This window comes from Canis aureus, chromosome 32 (assembly GCF_053574225.1).
Source record: "Canis aureus isolate CA01 chromosome 32, VMU_Caureus_v.1.0, whole genome shotgun sequence".
Lineage (NCBI taxonomy): Eukaryota > Metazoa > Chordata > Mammalia > Carnivora > Canidae > Canis > Canis aureus.
In genome coordinates this window covers 31,183,772-31,192,683 of record NC_135642.1, presented here as the reverse complement: position 1 = coordinate 31,192,683, position 8,912 = coordinate 31,183,772, and the positions used below count along the sequence as shown (strand labels likewise).

General features: G+C 41.5%; 1 long non-coding RNA gene across 2 annotated transcripts; it reads left to right on the top strand.

The window, feature by feature from the left end:
* Positions 1 to 208: 208 nt before the first annotated feature.
* LOC144302877 (uncharacterized) lies at positions 209 to 7,141 on the top strand. Of its 2 annotated transcripts, XR_013369878.1 has the most exons (4): positions 209 to 252; positions 5,350 to 5,491; positions 5,984 to 6,105; positions 6,335 to 7,141. It is a non-coding gene; the product is annotated as an uncharacterized LOC144302877 (long non-coding RNA). The 2 variants fall into 2 exon arrangements; XR_013369879.1 differs by lacking the exon at positions 5,984 to 6,105.
* The last annotated feature ends 1,771 nt before the right edge of the window (positions 7,142 to 8,912 follow it).

Below are 8,912 nucleotides of genomic sequence, written 5' to 3'. Positions count from 1 at the left end.
ATGGCTAATAAGGCAAGCTAATATTTTGAGCACCTGTAGGTATCAGACTTTGTACCATGCACTTCACATGCATTATTTAATCTTTACAACAATAGCTCTGTTAAGTAGGTGTTATTATCTCCCTGGTTTATGAAAGATGGTACTAAAGATTCCAGTGCTGATTCCATTGTCTGATTCCAGAGTTCTTAATTCTATAGTGTTTTACTGTCTCCCTTTATACTATACTGCTTAGAAGTTTTATCAAGATTTGATGTAGGTAGGAGGGTGATACCATGGTTCATTGGTGAGAGAGAGATGTTTAGAATTAGTGGCCTTTGTAACAACCTTTTCAAGTTATATCACAGAATTGATAGCTAAACTTGGGTATTATACCTTTTCAAGGGCTTATAACCTCTTGCTTGAGATACATACTTTCACTTTATGCATACTCTTCTACCATCTATTCCATGAACATATTTTATTTTTTCCATATCTTGTGAAAAGCTGTATAAATCAGCTTTTCCTATATCACAATCTCCCTCAATAGTTAGTAACTTAGGGCAGCCCGGGTGGCTCAGCGGTTTAGCGCCGCCTTCAGCCCAGGGCGTGATCCTGGAGACCCGGGATCGAGTCCCACGTCGGGCTCCCTGCATGGAGCCTGTTTTTCCCTCTGCCTGTGTCTCTGCCTCTCTCTCTTTAAAAGAAAAAAAAAAAAAAAAGTTAGTAACTTAAACTGCTGTCATTTATTTAGTTCACAATTCTGTGGATTAGCAAATTGGACTGGGCTCAGTGAGGTGATTCTTCTTTGGGTCTTGGCTAAGCTAACTTTTGTGCTTGAAGTCAGCAGCCAGATCTGCTGGGGCTCCTTAGCTGGATGGTCTGGTACAGTGTTCATTCAGCTGGATGATTCATTTCAGCTCCTTCCATCTCTCAATTTCTAGGATTCTAGTTTGGACTTGTTCTTATGGTGGCCAAAGAGTCCTAAGAACTATAAGAGAAAGGACAAACTCCAATGTGAAAACACTTTTTAAGTTTCTGCATTTGCCATGTTTGCTATTTGTCTCATTGGCCAACGCAAGTCCCATATCCAAACCCTGAGATAGTGTGGGAGGAGACAAGGCACATGAAAAATTTGAGTGCATTATTGTAACAGTCTACCACCCAGGCTTTATAGTTGGTCACAGTCCCTCCACAGAACAACTATATTGGCATCGGCTTGGAAGGATGGTAGAGGAGGGCATCTCCTGTGAAGCAGCTCTGAGTATCTAGCTTACTTGGGAGCAATTAGGCATCCTTTGGGTGTGACCATGGTACCAGATGGTACCAGAAGGTTACATGACATGCCAGGGACCATATACTCCCAAGTTTCCCCTTTCGTATCCCCATGCCCAGCTTTTTAATCTGAAGGAGGCAGTGGTCAAAGATAGCATTCTAATAGCTGGTGAGGGCTGAGCTATGGAATGACTGGTTTATTTTTATCTTCTACCTTCACTATGCTCCCAGGCTGGCATGGCCTGGAGATTAAATGGCTGTTATATCCATTAGAATTTATAAAGTCTTTAAAATACCTTGGTAAAGGCATTTGCAGGCCTCTCTAATCACTATCATTCCAAAGAGCCTCTAACTTGATCTTACTTATCCTTGAAATCAGATCATGGTGGTATCATTACACAAACTTTCTGGGCTAATACACTTTAGGCTTAAACATTCAATTTGGTTACCATATCAGTGATTTTCCATAGTTTATTTCATGAAGAAAAAAAGTGCTGTAGGGTATCTGAAGACCTTGGTATCTGGTATCAAGCTGGACGCACATAATGTTAGAACCCATTGCTCAATTTGGGTTGTCCTGGGAAATTACAATGAATAGTCTGGTGGAAACAATTTTTTAAAAAGTACTTCTTTCCCTCCTGTAATTTCAATATAAATGATGGCATAATAATACAACCCACTAAAACAGGAAAAATTCTTTTCCTCTTTGTAAGTATCTTAAGAAATCATATCGTGATACTTTGTGCTCTGAAACTTGAGGCTTGGAGCAAAAGATTCCAAGGGAATGAGATGATGAAGACCATCAGGGTTCAGCCTTGCTTACTGCCACTGTTGCTGTATGTAATCCAGTTCTGGATTTTGGCCTGCTGTGACTCCAGTTTTGGTTCCACAGGCCTTGTGTGGAGAGGCCTCTTTTGTATATGTGGTTTTCCTTCACTTTCCACATATAGTGGTTTTGAGGATTGAGGGTTTAAAGATTCCAGGATTCAATTCCCTAGGGACATGCTGTTGACATTAGACCATCAATTTCATTCATTCCCATAAGCATTTGTGGAGCTCCTTCTAGGCCAGAGTATGTGCCTGACTGTATGTACAACAGCCCTGACCTCTAAGACTTTAGAATCTGGTGGGAGTCAGCGAAAGAGGCAGGCCTGTGGGCTAACAGAATTCCAAGGAGATAAAGACATTAAAAAGTACCTAAAGAGAGGGATTAATTCTTGTGTGGGACAGGAGACCAGAGAGTTGATGCTTAAGTGATGTTTTAGAAAATGAACATTGTGGGACATTCCACCTGACTTGTTGAAAATTGAGGTTTAGAAAGCTTGACTGGACTACTATGTCTGGAGAGATGATCTAGATAATCTAATTTGTAAACGTCATGAATATGCTTGACAAAATATTTAAACTATCTGAATATACTTAATAAAATGTCCACTATATCATAATTTTAAAATAAGAGAAAGAGCATACAGGAAAGTAGGGGGAATTTCTCCAATGTTAAGAATGGAAGAACAGGAGTCCAAAGAGGTAACTGAGGGGTGAAGTTGCTGCCAACTTTATCACCAACCGCCAGTAAATTTCAGGGGATCAGGAGCTCTAGCTTTAGTGGCCATGCCTATGTATAAAGGAAAGAGGCGAAAAAGACTATATAGGGAGTTGGGCCAGTTGGGGACTCCTAAGGGAAGCTGGGACTCATGAAAGATGCATCCTCAGGGAAAAGATGAATTAGAAAAAAACATCCACTCCATGGAGGCAGACAGCAGAGAACCTTGACCAACTCAGACTGACTGTTGATGGTAGAGAACATGGCAATGCGTAAATTTTTACATGGATTTGGGGCCTGAATTCATGGTATTGTCATAGTCCTAATAACCACAAGCTGAGAATTTTAAGCAGACCTGGTAGGCAGGAACACAGATCTCTGGAGGAATCCACATTTAATCCATACTGCAAAGAATTCCTCATAGGAATGAGGACCCAGTGAACATGTACTCAGAAATCATAGAACATGAAGAAACATTGAGTTGAGACCCAGTGGACATGTACCCATAGGTTGAGACCCAGTGAACATGTACTCAGAAATCATAGAACATGAAGAAACATTGAGTACTTTTCATGCATGAGAATTAACAGAGACAACCAGTAACAGCAGTGACCTCACACATTTAACACATTTAATATGCTTAAAGAAATAAAAGAGGAAAGTAAAAATATGAGTAAGGAGCATGAACCTATCAAAAATGACCTGATATGGTCATTTGAACTTGAAAAAATACTGAGTGAATGTCTGGAAATAAAGAAAATAATAGTAAGAAATTAAACATTAAATAAAATAATAGCCCTAACTAAGACAATGCAGAACTCCATCAACAGCAGAAGGGATAAATAAACTGATATGTTCATACAGTGTAATGCTATAATGCAGTGAAGAAGAAAAACTTAAGCTAATGCAACAATGTAGAGACCCCATAGCTATACTGTGAAGCAGAATAAGCCAGATAAAGAGTACCAGTTAGGAAGTTCAAAAACAGGCAAAGTGTATTCATGAGGATTGTGGTCAGAGTAACAACTGTCTCATGCAGAAGAGTATTGATTGAGAAGGGAGATGAAGGGATGCTGGTGGTACATGAATATGTATTCCTGCATGATGTCATCAGAGATGTGTGTTTTCACTGTGATAAATATGTTATACTTCAATATAACACAACAAAAACATCAGTGGCCCTATCTTCCAATTCTTTTGACCCTGAAGACCAGATAAGACACAGCCAAAGAGAAAATTCATGAACTGGAACTGAAGAAAATATACAAAATTCAGCACAGAGAGGCAAAGACACAAAGATGACAGAGACATTAAGAGATATGGAAGCTAGAGTGAGGTCCATGCAGAGCCCTAAAAGGTACAATGGATGAATAATTTCTAAGAAAGACATGAATCCTTTGATTCAGGATGTCTAATGAACTCCAAGGAAGGTTAATAAAAGAAATCCACACCTAAACACATTGTAAAACTATAGGCCAGAGACAAAAGATACTAAAAGTAGTCAGGATGAAAACAGTGATCATCTGCACAGAACTGTCGATTAGACTGTGTAACGTTCCACATCAGTAGACAAAGGATGATACCAGCAGTGCCTTGGGGAAAAAGGAATTCTCAACCTAGAATTAAAAACTAGGGAATGGGAGCAAAATAATAATTTTATAAATCAGGTGAACAAAGCAAAACTGAAGATGACAGATTTTGCTACCAATAGACCCTCACTTAGGGATTTTCTAAATGGTGTACCATTGAAAGAAAAATTGTTACCAAAGGGCTGTAAGAAGTACAAGAAAGAATGAAAGGCAAAGGAAATGTTAAATATTAAGATACATATACAAAAGGGGATTAGTTAGGGATCCCTGGGTGGCGCAGCGGTTTGGCGCCTGCCTTTGGCCCAGGGTGCGATCCTGGAGACCCGGGATCGAATCCCACGTCGGGCTCCTGGTGCAAGGAGCCTGCTTCTCCCTCTGCCTATGTCTCTGCCTCTCTCTCTCTCTGTGACTATCATAAATAAATAAGAATTTAAAAAAAATTTAAAAAGGGGGATTAGTTGGATACCATCCTTTATATATATATATATATATATATATATATATATATATATATATATATATATATAATAAAATGTGCATTGTAAGAAAGGAGCTAGAATGTCATACGGGACAGAAGCCTCACCGAAGAGCAGAGCACACAGACCAAATTTAGTTGAACTGAAGCTGAACGGAATTCTACTTCTACCTGTTTTAAGGTTATTGTATATCATGAGTTTGGAACTTTTGTTAGATTCTGCTGAATTCCTAAAATTGCCACTGAACCATTGACCTTGTTAGATCAATCGAATCTGCCATATCTGATAATTGTCAATGTTTGCCTTCATGGTAATTGTTGAAAATAGCAACTCCATAATAAGATAGAAACATATTTTATTCTAATAATGCCAGTAAAGCCTAGAGATTAATTAAAAACAGATTTTATTCATTTACATAATTAGGAAATTATTTGCAACATCAGTCCTAATAAACTTGGAGTTGTTTGACAAATGCGGTGATTTGTTCCAGGATAAATATGTATCCTGTGTAGATACTTTTGATATTGATGGAGGGAAGGGATCTTTAAGGAGCATATGATATGAATGCCTGCCCTTTGAAGAGTGTCAAGTGCTATAAAAACCAGAGGCGCATTCATCTCCATCCCCGATCGGTGAGTATAGCACCCTGCAGAGGGTAGAGATGGTGGTTGCTGGTAGCCACAGCTGATAATTCAAGAATCCAGTTTCTTGGCATTCTGCTATCACTGTTGGAATGATAGACTGCTGGTTTCAAACCTTGACCTCAATTTTCTAGTTCTTTCACGACCCCACTGATCCCTCCCATCCTCAACAGTCCTTTGGTGGCATTTCATTCCTTAGTGAATATTTTAACCTAAATAAAAATTTCATCTTTTCCACTTTTAAGAGACAGCTCAGATCTTACTTCTTTGTAAATTCTGCCCTGAATTCCCTGGCAGGACTAACTATACCCTCCTCCACGCTCCCCTGCTACTCATATCTCTTGATAGCAATTATTTGTTTGTAAGTGGCCAGAGAACTCCTGGATGGCAGAGGCTGTGTGGGCTTCTCATTTCTCCATGTCTAGTGAGCGGGCATATAACTGCTTGTTACTTTGAAATGCGATTTTATTTCTGTTTGAACAGAAGGGTGGTTTATGTGAGGCTGCACCTGATGAAGACGATGATGAAGAATTCTGTTTCTGCAGTGCTTTATGTCTTCAAAAGCAGTTCCAGCGACCTAATCTTATTGCATCTGCCCCCATTAGGTAGTTAGAGCAAATTTTTGAACTCTTGTTTGACAGATAAAAAGCCCAGGGAGAGAAAGTTTAAATGGCTCACACCAGGTCCTGCAGTTCGTGCGGAGGGTGAGCCAAAGGAGAGGGTTGCAGACGGGAAATAATAAGGAACAAGGTTTCTACTCCTTAGAGAAATCACTTCATTAATTTTCTCTCCATTTAAATCCAGCTCCGCCTTCTCCCGTCCTTCTCTTCACAGGATCAGAAAAGCAGCCTTTTGATAGAAAGAAGACACACCACAGAGATGCTGAATGTGTGCTGACCCTCACGTGGGGACCGTTTTCCTATGGAAGCAGCAATAATCATAATCATAATGCTTGCTTGAACTTGGCACTTCTCTTCAGTGTAGAGCCTGAAATTACCCGCTGATGCCTTTGGCGTGGCAGTGGGCTGCTTGAACAGAGGAGAGGCTGGGGACAGCAAAGTGTGTTATTGTGGAGAAATTCTCGAAGCTCTCAGGGTTGTGAATGACTTTGGTGAATAAGCCAACCTGGGGCAATTCAATAGGCAGGGTGTTAAGTAGGAAGCTGTGTCATTGTTTCTATAGAAGGGGTAGGCTGGAGATCTCTCAGGGGCTGTGTTGTGTTCAGGCCACTGGGCAGAAAGGCCCATAGGAGGACCATGCCAAAGCTTTAGACGTAAACAAACAAAACCCTACTTCTCAGGGACCCCAGGAATGACAGAAACCTAGTTTCATAGAGGATTGGGAGCATTGATAAAAATGAATAATTCTTTGCCTTCTTTCCCCATAAACAATGTCACACACAAACATGAGGATTCTCAGGTGTCGATTTTCTTTGGTGTAAATGTAACCCATTTCTATGGTGATCTCCATTATGGAGTAATGCAGTGTTTTCTCCCATGCAAAAAAAGAGAAATAATGAGAATTTAGGAGACTTGAAGGGAACTCTTCTTCGGTGTATTTTTTTTTTTTTTTGACAACTGATAGGATACACACAACATAGACCTCCCTGACCTCAGCCAGGTGCCATTTTCTCCCCCTGCACTAACCAGCTATATAACTGAGATATAATTGACATATGGTTTAAGTTCAAGGTCTGCAGTATGTTGATTTGATACACTCATATATTGAATAAGGTGTCAATTTAAACTTGCGGCCTTTTGTCTTTCAGTTGTACTGGAGTTATGTTAAAACTGGATGGTCAGATCCAAGTGGTGGGGGAATGCATTTCAGGAGCCTGACTTTAAGCAGGGTTCCCGATCTCCATGGTACATGAAATACTGATGCTGTCTGCCATCCCTGTTCTGATTGATCTGGGGGTGGGGGCTTTTCACAGTCCCCACAATGCAGCCTGTGTAGAAACCCCTGGACTGTCCCCCTGCTCAGGGGTCCCAAATTATAGCAATCACCATTGGGGCATGTGAGCACTCTCCTTGGGTGAGACAATATTAAGCTTGACTAAAGGAGTGATGGTTGAATCTACCCATGAGTTTTGCCTCCAAACTCCCACTAGCTCAGTAGACAGGTGGGCAGGCTTCTGTCCTAACCAGGAGTAGACAACACACTCCCGAGGGAGCTGTTTGGGACCCCAGCCAGCTGTTGGGTTTTTCTCCCTGATCTAGCCCTGACCTCCAGTTCTCTGACCAACTGCTCCACTTTTTCCTGGTGCTTGACCTCATCCTTGGCCCCAAATTCCTATTCTAGATGCATTTTTACATTGCCTACTTGACTCCAAATTACCCACAAAGAAGCAGCAAAGAAGGAAGAAAGGAAGGAAGACTCTTTGTATTGATTAGGTGACAGGACAAAGAGATGAATCTGACCAGTGCCTATCCCCCAGGAGCTCACAATCTAATTAGAGGAGACAGCATGACAGCAAGGGTGCCACAAAATGTTTCAGGGGCTGTACTCACACTGCGCAGTTGGTGTAGGAAGAATGGAGGGAAACATCAGTTCTGTGGTAGGGAAGGGGACTTAGGGAAAAGGTGGAAAGTTTCACGTAGGAGATGACTACATAAATGGGGCAGAGAAAAGGGGGTGGATGAATAAGACAGCCTAGCATGCTCATGCTCACACTCATGCTCATACTCATGTTCATGCTCATGCTCATGCAGTCCTTCTATATTCATGGGGTATGGAGATTAGGGTGGGGGGCAGTAAGAGATGAGGCAGGAGAGATGGACAGGGACTGGGCTGTGGGCACCTGGTAGGCCAGGCTAGGAAGTATGGACCAAAGCCAGGGGACTGTCCCAAGGGTAAGGCTGGTCGGCCGCCCTCAAGGAGGCACCAGAGTTCAAGTCATGGTGTCTAAAGGGGGATGGCATACTTGGGTTTGATTTAGGCTGCGTTGGTATCACAGGGCCACAGAATGTCCTTAGTGGTATTCGAGGCTAGATGTTGGTGACCTGTTCATTTGGAGTAGGACTTTAGGCAGTTGTAGGAACAAGATGCAGGATTCACCTACGTACACAAGAGGGTCAGCCAAAACAGGCCAAATGTGAGAGTCACAGGAAAATGGGCTGGAATTCATGGGAGGAGCAGCCCAGTTGTGTGGACTAGGCCAGTCCAGCTAGAGTAGCGGAAGTGTGAATTTCCAGCTCTCCAAGGGATCAGCCTGTACCCCTGTCCTGTTACCTAAAAGTCATTTTGTGAGGCTTCCAAGGGCTGTATTTTCAGAATGGTTTATGAGAAATCTGATCATCTAATCTGCCCAATCCTCAGATTCTTTTTCTTTTTTGTCTACCAAATACACACATTGCAGTACATTTCCTGCTAATTTCAAAGAGCTGCTGATGGGTTTCTCTTCCCTTAGTCA